At 45.4% G+C, this 12,468-nt stretch overlaps 1 protein-coding gene across 3 annotated transcripts in view; it reads left to right on the top strand.

Annotated features, from left to right (window-relative positions):
• Positions 1-12,468, top strand: part of LOC126273194 (sentrin-specific protease 1-like) — a 185,779-nt gene that overhangs the window by 21,761 nt on the left and 151,550 nt on the right. The gene's annotated exons all lie outside the window — the stretch shown is intronic.

Here is a 12,468-nt window from a genome sequence, read left to right as displayed (position 1 = left end):
ACTGGCTGTGCTGCCAAAAACCAAGAAAAGAGGTTTGATGCAGTGTGGGTTATCAGGTGTGGACGTCAAACCACACTGCTCTACACGACGACGAACAAGTTCCACGAAGTATTGGTACATTAGAGGAAATGGTTCATTTGTGCATAGCACTGTTGGGATGTTGGACTGTGTTTTTTGTTTTCCATTGTGACTGTCCCCCTCTCCACAAACACACATTCTGGTACATTACAGTGCACATTTGAACACTGCTCCTTTCTACAGCTCTGCGCCACACGTTTGTTCATGGTATGGTGTGATGCTGTGAAGTGAAGTGCAGCTTATCCAGTGTGGATGTTGGTTTACATTTGCTCATATGGGCGACCATGATGGCCATGCTGCAATACTTCACAGTGCCTATTTACTGTTTGGCATGATAACTTAACAACTTAACGAGTGTAGTAGTGCTGCCAGAAGCGGAGAAAATCGGCACCACTTGAAAGATATTCATTTGTCTCAGAGCACTGCCAATGCCAAGCACCCCCTAGATGCGAACTATTACGAAAGGCTTGTGTTCACTAGCAAGTAAATTCTGTCAGCACTTGCTGAGGTGTTTACATTAGAACAAAATCTTGCTCAAGTTTATGTGTTTATTTCACTGGGGCAAGTTTATTTCAGGAAATTTCTGCATGTACTTGTTGCAGAAGTGCAGTTATTTTTCACAGTTATTGCATTAGTATTAATGAACAAAAATCATGACAAAATACAAAAATAAAAAAAATAGAATAATGTTGTAGGAGTACATATTAATGTTGATGTTGCCAAGAAACACTATTCATTTAACTAAAGTTGGAGCATTTCACTTACATTAAAAAGTTGGAGAATGTTATGTGCGGTATCTCACCAAGGGACTGTCTTTTGATTACTCTTCGGTTTCTGCAAGCAGTGTTTACTACTTGTATCATAAATGTAATGCATTTATGTTTTCTATAACATTAAAGAATCAACTAAAATTTAAAGACCTCTGTACTTAAATTCTGCTTTCCCTTCTTGTGAAACAAGTTGACTGGTAAACTCATTTCACACTTCCTTGACTTGTGGTGCTAATTACAAGTGTACACGGGTTCCAGTGGTACATTTCTTTCAGCTCATCCATCTTTGTACCATTCTCATTTTCAACACTTGACTTTTACGCATCAGAACTGAACATACGCATTTTCAGTATGAGAAAACTTCCCACAAAATGACAAATTCAGCAGGTATCTGCATCAAGATGCAAGAAACTAGAATGAATTTTCATCTGACAGTGGAGTGTGTGCTGATTTGAAACTTCTTGGCAAATTAAAACCATGTGCTGGACAGGGACTCGAACCTGGCATCCAGGCCTAGCACACAGTTTAAGTTTGTCAGGAAGTTTTATGCAAGAAACTGTTTTCACTAACTTTTGAATGTCTTGATGTTGATCAAACTACTGGTAATTCTGTCAGTGTACTGATAATGCACCATAAGTTTGATGGAATGCTTAATAAATGTGATTTTAGGTTTATGATGATAGAGTGGACTCGAGACAGGCAAATAATGTGCAGCGACTCAATGAGGAAGACTGAGCTATTCTCTAAAAAGGAAAATAAATCAACTGTGAAAGTGTATGTCATGGATAAAATCACTGAGAGCAGAGGCCACAAAATAGCCCATTTACTGCCCTACTACTGTGATCTAAATCTGATAGAATTGGCATGGGCAAAAAGAAAGAAAAATTTCAGGGAGAACAGAGCCATTGGTGAGATGTCAAAGGAAAGACTACGGAACTTTGTTAATCCTGCTTTCCATTCATTTATTGCACATGACTGGAAAGGTTACTGCTGGGAAGTGCAGCAACTGGAGCAAGATCATTAGACACAAGATGGAATAATGGAAATAGCCCTCGATTAATTTGTCATCAATATGACACCTTCATGCTATGATGAGGATAATCTTAGATCAAACACAAATGACAGTGATCTTTAATGAACACCATTTTGACAATTCTTTCAGGCACAGTTAATTGTAGTTTGTAAACATTACTGTGCCGTGTTTAATAAATGCAGTGTGCACACAGATTTCAAAGATAAGTTTTTGACTTTCTATTCATAGTATCGTAACTTGTCCATTTTTTTATAATTTGCAATAAATAAATAATACATAAATTGTAAGTAAAATTCTCAAGCATGAATATGTCAACAAATTTGGCGATTTCTGATCCGGCAGCAGTGTCAGTTAAGCGGAAAATATTTCCCACGAGTCTCACCTCCAATTTCGTGTTAAGCACAAAATGCGAGTAGCGGTGACAATACTGCTGCAAGCAGCCGAGGCTCTCTTCCCCTTGCTGCTCCTCTCCTCTTGGGAGCCATAATGTGGAGGCACTGCCATTCCTGAAAGCCACTGCACCTGTCAAAGATATCCTTCTTAGTTCCATATCTGCATTGCAGCAGCAGACAAAATAAAGGCTACCAACAGTGTTAAGCAATCGGCACCACATAGTTTATTCAGTGCAATAAAAATGTGAGGGTGGCAGTTTAAGGTATTTTTTATTTTTTCTTAAAAGCTATGCAATTGTTAGCATTGAATTTTATTTCAAAATGAACTAGTTTAAGAATGTTAAGTCATGGGCCCTCATCCATCTGCTAAAACAATTAGAAGAGGTAGAGGGGTTTAAATTTTGGTACTGGACGAAGATACCCTTTCGTGGTTTTTAGTGTTAAGCTGTTACATAAAACTGAAAACTAAGAGAGCAGACAGTAAAGTTTTCACAAGTAAATGTATTTCATAGATGCATTGTAACAATCACACTAAGGCTGCCCGTGTAATTATAGCAAGCAATAGTTGAAAAATCTCCTTACGCCAGGGAGTAGACATTCCTGAAAATATGAAGTGGCACATATCACATTCTGACCAGAAGAGAAGTCTTTTTAACTTCTACAGAAAGTTTGGAATTTATCAGTTACCAAACAAGCAACTGTATTTACTAAATGTTTAAAAATGTCTGGAATAAATAGTTAGCTATTTTTAAATGTTTTGTTACATTTCTGTATTTCTGATACTAAAAGTATTTGGATAACCAACAAGTTTTGTGAAATGTCTGGAAAATATACTGACAACTGAGTGAATGCAGAGATACTGTGATGTGTTGAATAAAAAAAATCATGCTGTCTTTAATATAGTTGCTTAAAACATATAAAAAGTTGTGAGAGCTAGATGTGATACTTTTATTTGAAAAATTATGACAGATCAGTACACATGACAGAAAAATGAGTATCAAAGAAATGAATCGAGAAATTCATATATGTCAGTTTTGTGAATGTACTGCAAGTGAATGACATGCTACTAAAGAACTTGACATGAAATATATGTACAGTAGAGTATTTTGCATTGCAATTACAGTAGATATTTTTGAAAAGTTATGAAGGTCAAATGAATGTAGACATCTCTCTGCAGGCTACACTTTGTTCTTTATTAAAGCTAAAATTTGATTTTCAGGATTACAGTACATCAATATACAGTGTACTGTACTTAACAGTTTGTAGCAAATTAATTACTCATTCAAAAACATGAGTAATTTTTGTACACTTACTGCCCCCCCTCCCTGAAGATCTTTTATACCAGCGGTGTCCTGCAGGCTTTTCATCAGAAGGAGATCAGGTGGTGCTAACTGATTGTGTTGTTAAACAAATCTTAAGACACCTGAAATAACAGCGCATGCACTGTAATTTCTGTGATATACTATGAAATAGATTTTTGAAATATAACAAATGCTTCAAAAAAGAAAAGAAAAAACCTGTTGTCAGCAGTTACTCTGTCATCCATGTCACCTACTTTTAGAGCCTTCTATTGCTTCAGCAGTTGACTGCATCACTGTTTTTACAGTTTCTTGGTCCGTGATTTATAACACACCACTGCACCAGAGTGTATTGTGGAGCTATCTTCAATACAGAGGCACACAACTTGCCTGACTTCAATTCTACTTCTTCTTTTCTAGTAAAGTTATTTTTATGTTACTTAATTTATTTTGCATCTGTGTACATTACAGCAAAGCAATAAATTTGGTCTGGATAAAGCCTGCCTTGTAGGATTGCATTTTCAACTTCTCTGACAGCAGCTGAATATCAGTAAAAATAAAATCGTCATGCCTCTGCTTAGTCACAATAACACAAAAATATACATGCAACAGAAATAAACACCCATTTGAATGCCATTATTGTTGGCTGTGTAGTAAATTAAGACTGGTGAGTCGGTGGCTGGGGGAGCAATTCAAGATTGGGCACTCAGCTCTCCCTGCTAGCCATAGGCCAGCTCTTGCCCTCAAATTATTTTCATACATTACAGTGTTATTTTTTTAGATTTGTGATTCTTGGAGGTGTCTAAGATTACCTGGGTTTTGGTGGACCTGAGTTCTGTCAACTGGGGTTATGCTGTATTTCCTGCCCATACGCTTTGACATAAGCAGGGGAAAAAATAAAGAGCCGTCCCCATACACTGTGTTTGAAGCGCAATGTGTTGGTGCATATCAATTTGAGTGTCCATAATTAAAGTTGCAGTTTCAAAACTCTATAGAGAGAGAGCCACTGTGTAGAACGGCGTCAAATTGAAGTGGCGTAGTATTGGCGAAGGGGGAAACATCAGGGAAAAAATAAATCAAAATTTTACCAATAGATAGCATTGTAAATGTGTTTAACATAAACTGGACTGGCTACAAATGACAGATGGATAACGATATGATGGCTGTGGTTTGAGTTGTACATGAGACCATCCATACATCCAGTATGCATGATTGCACAAGTTCAGCAGTCAACAGTTATGGTTTTGTTAGGTAAGCTCATCTACAGAGGCAAGGCCGTACCACTTCAGATGAGAAGAAAGCAAAATTACATCATTTTTAATTGTCCTTGGACAAAAAACTGCATAAAAAGCAAAAAGACATTGGTTTCTTAAAAAAGAATTGTTTTTTAAAAGCTAAGTGTTTTCAAATTGCTCACAAAACAACCTTATCCCCTTCAAAATACTCTTCATTATAACTGATACCATTGTGTCACCTGTGCTTCCACTGTTCAAAACATTTTTTGTAGTCATCTTTAGAAATAGCTGACTGCTCCTCCCTCATTTTTTTTCTCAACTTCTTCAATGTGTTCATGCATGGAAATAAGAAAACTTCACATAGAGCCAGGTCAGGTGAGTAAGGTGCATGGGACAGCAGAACCGTGCCATTTTTAGCCAAAATCTCTCTAAACAGAGATGACTGTGTGTGCAAGTGCATTGTTGTGGTTTAAGAACCAGTCTTCTGTTTGCCACAAATTGGGCCTTTTTCGATGAATGCTGCGGCACTATTTTCTTAAAACTTCTTAAAATGGTCTGTGAGCACCAGCTCTCGAATTCTTTTCAATATTTTCGTCGATTTGGTAGTTTATGGATGTCCAGAATGAGGTTGTCATTAGTCGACACATTACCATTTTCAAATCGAGCAAACCACTCATACACTCGAGTTGTTCACATAGTCATTTTGGTAAGGTGTTTTCAGAGTCATCTTGTTAAGCTGTTTACAATGTTAAAACAATTTCAGCAGCTTTTTTTACCGAGTAGAAAAGAAAATTTCACAGCTGCACATTGTTAACTTAAACTTGCCATAATAAAAAACGAAACAAGAACCAAACAGAGCTAGCAAAAACAATCATTGCAGATGAACAGAACAAGCCAGGTTGGCAACACAAGTGACATGAACTGCCAATGAGTAGCGCTATACATGCCTAGTCACGCCTAGTGGCAGTGGTGAATCGTGCACAAACTTCGCCCACAGCAGTGGTACTCCAGGTACCCCCCTTGCATGCTGCCCACAGCATTCCGTCACAAGTTGAAATCAGGAAATGGCACATTACACAACAGATCAGAATGTCTCAGGGGCCACATTCAGAATGCATTGTGCAACACTTGCCTTCAATTCAGCCATGTAACTGCAGGACTGAACATAACATCTTAAAGATAACCCCACAATCAGAAGTTACATGGATTAAGATCAGATTATCTGTATGGCCAGGTTTTAAGGCTCTACAGAAATGATGACTGATAATTCAACCATTTCGGAAATGCCTCTGTAGCAGCCATTTCACTGGCTGTGTATTGTGTGGAGGTGTGCCATATTACATAAAAATGATTCTGCCCACACATCTACACTGTTGAAGGGTTGGAATAACTTTGATGTGCAAAAAACCCATGGCATTCGCCATTGATTGTACAAGTAACAAGACCCACCTCCTCAATAATATAAAAATGGTGCTGCCAACCTGCCCCCCACAGTCACTTTTGTAGAATCAAATACTGGTTGACATGCATTTGGGTTTTCTGATGTTCATATTCTGCAGTTCTGTGTACTGACATGTCCATGGAGTGGAAATGGGCTTTTTCTGTCCACAGTATGTTTCATGGCTATTCATTGTCCACATTCATGTGAGCAAGAATTTCCAGAGTAAAAGTTTGTCTCTCTGGTTGGTGGGCAGGAAGCAACTCCAGACGATGGGTGATTTAGTATGGATAAGATGGGTGGTTTTTGTATGTATATCAATGCAGCATGTTTGTAGGACTTGATACACTGTTCTTGTAGGCATGTCTGTCTTTGGGCAGTTTCCCATGGATTGCATGTTTGACACCACTGCTCAAACCGTCCTGCAGTGCTGAGACCATATCTTCAACAGGTGTCGGGTCAGCTGCTTTTCTCCCTCTGCCACATTGTGCTTCAGAAGAACCTTTCTTTTCAAATTTTGTAATCATTGGACCAGTAGTGACTTTTTTGACAACCTACAGGGGTAGGGCTACTGGTGCACAGTCATCATTTTTGTAAAAGAGTTTTTACCAGCAGTGCATGATCCTTCATGTAGACAGTCATGTTGTGCATCTTGGACACAAACTGAGGAACAGCTGTGTGTGGCCCCTGCGGGTTCGGGGGTAAGAATAGGCCCGCGGTATTCGTGCCTGTTGTAAGAGGCGACTAAAAGGAGTCTCAAACATTACGGCCTTTATGTGATGGTCCCCTAAGGGGTTTGACCACTACCTTTCAAAATTTTCTGTTATTGCGTACCATTTGGGGAAGGACGCCTTACGTGGTGTATTATATATCCATCTTGCCCTAAGATCTGGTCCACCTGATATTGTCATGGAGTTGGACCTCCATAGAGCTTCCGGCCACATCTGCTGCAGTGTGTTCCGGGTAGCGTACATTCCCTCCATAGTGCACTTCCATCTTTGCCCTCGTTATGTACATGGATATTTTGACACCCAACATCCAGCACGGTAGCCAGTCCGTTGTGGTGGGGTCGTCATGTACCCTCTAGGTGGTAGCCCCCTGACTACACAGGGATCACACTGCTGATGCCTGCGCTGCTACCTCCCCACGTATGCCGAGGAGTAGATGCCTATCCCTCTGGGGCATCAGGACTCCTGGCAAAGGCCATCCTGCCAGGTGGTCTTTGCTGCGGCTGGGTGGCGCCTGTGGGGAGAGCCCCTGGTCGGAGTGGGTGGCATCAGGGCGGATGACACGCAATGAAGCGTGGTCCATCATCTTTCGCTGGTGGGCCTCCACCAGCAGTCTCTAAGCGATCGAGGTCTAACCTCAACGGGAAGAAATTTGATCAGAGATCGTTTCCCTCCCTGGCCACTCTGTAGGAGGAACGTATGGCTAAAGAAGGCAGTGGAGATTATTCACCCCGGTACCTCGTGTGTATGCGAATTGATGGGGAATCATTTATGTTGACCAAGCCCCAGTTTTTTGTGGAGCATTTAGAGGACAAGTTCGAGGAGGTGGAGGGCTTGTCCAAAATGCGCTCTCGGTCGGTTCTCATCAAAACAGCATCCTCTGCGCAGTCACGGAAGTTGCTCACTTGTGACAATTTGGGGGATGTTTCTGTCACCATCACTCTCCATAAAAGTCTAAACATGGTCCAGGGTATTATATTCCACAGGGATCTTCGACTGCAGTCCGACGATGAACTACGTGCCAATCTAGAACAACGGGGTGTTCACTTTGTCTGGCGCGTCCAACGGGGTCCGAGGGATAATCAGGTAGCCACCGGTGCCTTCATCTTGGCCTTCGAAGGTGATGTATTACTCGAAAAGGTCAAGGTGATGGTTTACCGTTGTGATGTGAAGCCATATATCCCTCCTCCGATGCGGTGTTTTAAATGCTGGAAGTTTGGGCACATGTCATCCCGCTGTACTTCTGGCATCACAAGTCGAGATTGTGTACGTCCTTCGCATCCCAATACTCCATGTGCTCCGCCTCCCATCTGTGTTAACTGCGGAGAACACCATTCCCCCTGCTCGCCGGACTGTAGGATCTTCCAGAAAGAACGGAAGATAATGGAATATAAAACCCTGGACTGCCTGACCTACTCTGAGGCTAGACGGAAATATGAGAGGCTCCATCCTGTGCCAATGACATCAACGTACGACGCTGCTGCAATGACGGTTCTTCCATCTCCTGTCTCGTCCCGTACGGTTGGTTCTCTGATTGGTCAGAATCCAACGGCCCCTTGGTTGTTGGGGGCCCTTCGCACCCTGTTGCTCCTGCTCCATCTTCTTCAGGAGCAACACCCTTCCAACCATCGGGGACATCAGCTCCCCCTTCCCAGCCGGAGAAGTGTAAAACTTCTTCGGCTACTCTCGCCAGGAAGGGGTTCCTTGGGGACCTCCCTTCGCAAGTTCCGACCAGTGGAAAAGCAGACACCCGCAAGTGGCTAAAACAACCACCAGTCCCTGGTCGTCGGGCCTCACGGTCGTCGTCCGTCCCTGAGACTGACCCAGTGAAGCCCGTGAAGCCTGAAGCACCGAAGGCACAGCGAGTGAAACAGAAGAAAAAGAAAGTCCCCAAGGCTAATGACATTGCGGTGGCACCCGTCCCACTGCTTCCTACAAGCTCTGCGTCTGAGGACGAGGTGGAGATTCTGGCGTCCACTGAGGACCTCGATCTCGCCGGTCCCTCAGACGCCATGGAAAGCACTATCACAGGTGCTCAATCGGAGGCGGCAGGTGACCCAGCGGCGTAATCTGCCTTCCCAGTCCCGTCACGCCTTTCTCAGCCATGGACAACACCATCCTCCAGTGGAACTGCAGCGGTTTCTTCCACCATCTAGCTGAGCTCCGCCAACTTATCAGCCTTCACCCTTTCCTCTGCATTGCTCTGCAGGAAACTTGGTTTCCGGCAATGCGAACCCCTCCCCTCCGTGGCTATCGGGGTTATTTTAAGAACCGGGCAGCTTATGAAAGGGTGGCTGGTGGTGTCTGCATGTATGTCCGGAACTCTCTTCACAGCGAGTCTGTCCCTCTCCAAACACCTTTAGAGGCTGTCGCTGTTCAGGTGTGGACGCCACAGGCTGTTACCGTCTGCAGTCTTTACCTTCCACCGGATGGTGATGTCGCACAGCATGTCCTGGCTGCTCTGATAGCCCAATTGCCGCCACCTTTCTTGTTACTGGGCGACTTTAACGCCCATAACCATCTGTGGGGTGGGTCAGTGGCAACAGGTCGAGGCGCCATCGTTCAGCATTTATTGGCGCAGCTCGATCTCTCGATATTAAATGATGGTGCCTTCACACAGTTCAGTGTGGCGCATGGCACATACTCCGCCATTGACCTTTCCATCTGTAGCCCTAGCCTCTTACCGTCTGTCCAATGGAGAGTGCATGACGACCTGTGTGGTAGTGACCACTTTCCGATCTTTCTGTCACAATTTCATTGATGCAGTGGTTCAATCGGTCACCACCGGCATTGTTACTGCCGCCGAATCTGCCATTCCCCGTTCTTCTGGGTCCCTTCGGCGGCGGTCTGTGCCTTGATAGTCGCCTGAGATCGCTGAAGCGATTAAAGCTCGCCGGCGGGCGCTCCAGCGTCACAAGCGACATCCCTCACTCGAACACCTTATCACCTTCAAACGGCTGCGTGCGTGAGCCCGCCGCATTATCCGCCAACGCAAGCAGGATTGCTGGGAGCTGTATGTGTCCACCATTGGCCTCCATGTCACTCCACCGCAGGTCTGGGCCAATATTCGACCCTCTATGGCTGTCGGACCCTTGTCAGCGTCCCTGCGCTCTCACTGAATGGAGCAGTTTGTACTGACTCATACGTCATTGCAAACCGCTTGGCAGAGCACTTTGCTCTGAATTCTGCTTCTGCCAACTACCCCTTGGGCTTCCGCTCCATTAAAGATTGGATAGAACATCGGAGTCTTTCTTTTCGCACCCACCATCCTGAATTGTACAATGTTCCATTCAATGAGTGGGAATTTCGCAGTGCCCTCGCCGCTTGTCCTGATACCGCTCCTGAGCCAGATAGCATCCACTCTCAGATGCTGAAACACCTTTCAGTGGACTTCCGTCGCGATGGCGGGAATGTCTTATGTCGCCATTCTGAAACCGGAAAAGAACCCTTTGGAGGTGGACAGCTACCGTCCCATTAGCCTCACCAACGTTCTTCTTGAACGGATGGTGAGCCAGCGCTTGAATTGGGTACTAGAGTCTCGGGGTCTTCTGGCTCAGTCTCAGGGTGGGTTCCGTAAAGGCCGCTCCGCCGCCGACAATCTGGTGAGCCTGGAGTCGGCCATCCGTACTGCCTTTGCCCGCCGTCAGCATCTGGTTGCTGTCTTTTTTGACATGCGGAAGGCGTATGATACGACATGGCGTCATCACATCCTTTCTACACTTCATGGGTGGGGTCTTCGTGGCCCTCTGCTGATCTATATCCGCAATTTTCTGTCGTATTGTACCTTCCGCGTGCACGTCGCAGCCTCATATAGTTCCTCCCAAGTCCAGGAGAACGTTGTGCCACAGGGTTCTGTTCTCAGTGCCTGTCTGTTTTTAATAGCCATTAACGGGCTCGCTGCAGCCGTGGGAAATTCTGTCTCCGCTTCCCTGTATGCTGACGACTTCTGCCTTTACTACAGCTCTATTGGTATTGCAGCTGCTGAACGTCAGCTACAGGGCGCAATCCACAAGGCGCAGTCTTGGGCTGTAGTTCATGGTTTTCAATTTTCGGCAGCCAAGACCTGCGTTATGCATTTCTGCCGGCGACGCACAGTTCACCCGGAGCCGCGGCTTTATTTCGACGGCGAGCTTCTTACAGTGGTGGAGTTACATAGGTTTTTGGGTGTGGTTTTTGATGCCCGGTTGACTTGGCTGCCTCATATTCGGCAGCTTAAACAGGCGTGTTGGTGGCATCTAAATGCTCTGCGATGCCTGAGCCACACCAGGTGGGGCGCCGACCGATCTACTCTCCAACGGCTTTACCAGGCGTTAATCCAGTCCTGTCTGGACTATGGGAGTCTGGCTTATGGCTCAGCATCCCCATCTGCATTGCGGGTGCTGGACCCAATCCTCCACAGTGGGATACGCCTTGCTACTGGTGCCTTCCGGACCAGCCCTGTGGATAGCATACTTGAGGAGGCAGGTGTCCCTCCACTGCGGTTACGACGCCAACAATTACTGGCTGCTTATGCTGCCCATGTTTTTAGCTTGCCTGGGCATCCAAATTATTGTGTCCTGTTCCCGCAGTCAGACATCCATCTGCCAGAACGTCGGCCCCGGTCGGGTTGTCCAATCGCCTCGCCCTTGCCTTCGGTTTGACTTGGCGCAGGGCCCGAAGGACTCAGTCCCTCCGGAGGCCTTCCAACGCCGCTTTTATTCCATCCTGGCCACGTATCAGGGTTCTGGCGTTGTCTACACTGACGGTTCGATGGTTGCTGGTCGTGTCGGTTATGCACGAACTCTAGGGGACCATTCTGAACAACGTTCGTTGCCGGCTGGCTGCAGTGTTTACACTGCTGAGCTGGTTGCCATTTTTCATGCCCTAGAGTATATCCACTCCTGCTCAGGTGAGTCCTTCGTTATCTGTAGCAATTCCCTGAGCGGTTTACGAGCTCTCGACCAGTGTTTCCCTCGTTCTCGTCTGGTGATGGCTATCCAGGAGTCCCTGCATACTCTTACCCGTTGCGGCAGATCTGTGGTCTTTGTTTGAACCCCGGGCCATGTTGGGATACCTGGAAATGAACTGTTGAATGCCTGGCGAAAGAGGCCACCAGTGCACCGCACCATCTCTTGAGATTGGCCTCCCGGCGACTGATTTGCGAGCAGTCTTACGCCGCAAAGTTATCTCGCTTTGGCATGCTGAATGGCGCGGTCTGGCCACCCCTAACAAACTCCGTGCCGTCAAGGACACGACGACTGTGTGGCACTCCTCCTTGCGAGTCTCTCGCAAGGAGTCTGTCGCCCTCTGCCGACTGCGCATTGGGCACACACGGATGACCCACGGCTACTTATTGCGCCGTGTGGAGCCCCCTCTATGCCGCTGCGGCTTGGCATTGACAGTGGCCCACGTTTTATTGGACTGTCCACTTTTATCTGTGCTCAGGCAGACGTTTGCGCTGCCTGACACGCTCTCTGCTCTTTTATTTGATGACTCTGCCATGGTGGACTTGGTTTT

The sequence above is a fragment of the Schistocerca gregaria genome, chromosome 5 (assembly GCF_023897955.1).
Source record: "Schistocerca gregaria isolate iqSchGreg1 chromosome 5, iqSchGreg1.2, whole genome shotgun sequence".
NCBI classification, from domain to species: domain Eukaryota; kingdom Metazoa; phylum Arthropoda; class Insecta; order Orthoptera; family Acrididae; genus Schistocerca; species Schistocerca gregaria.
This window is presented reverse-complemented; position numbering and strand designations above follow the sequence as displayed.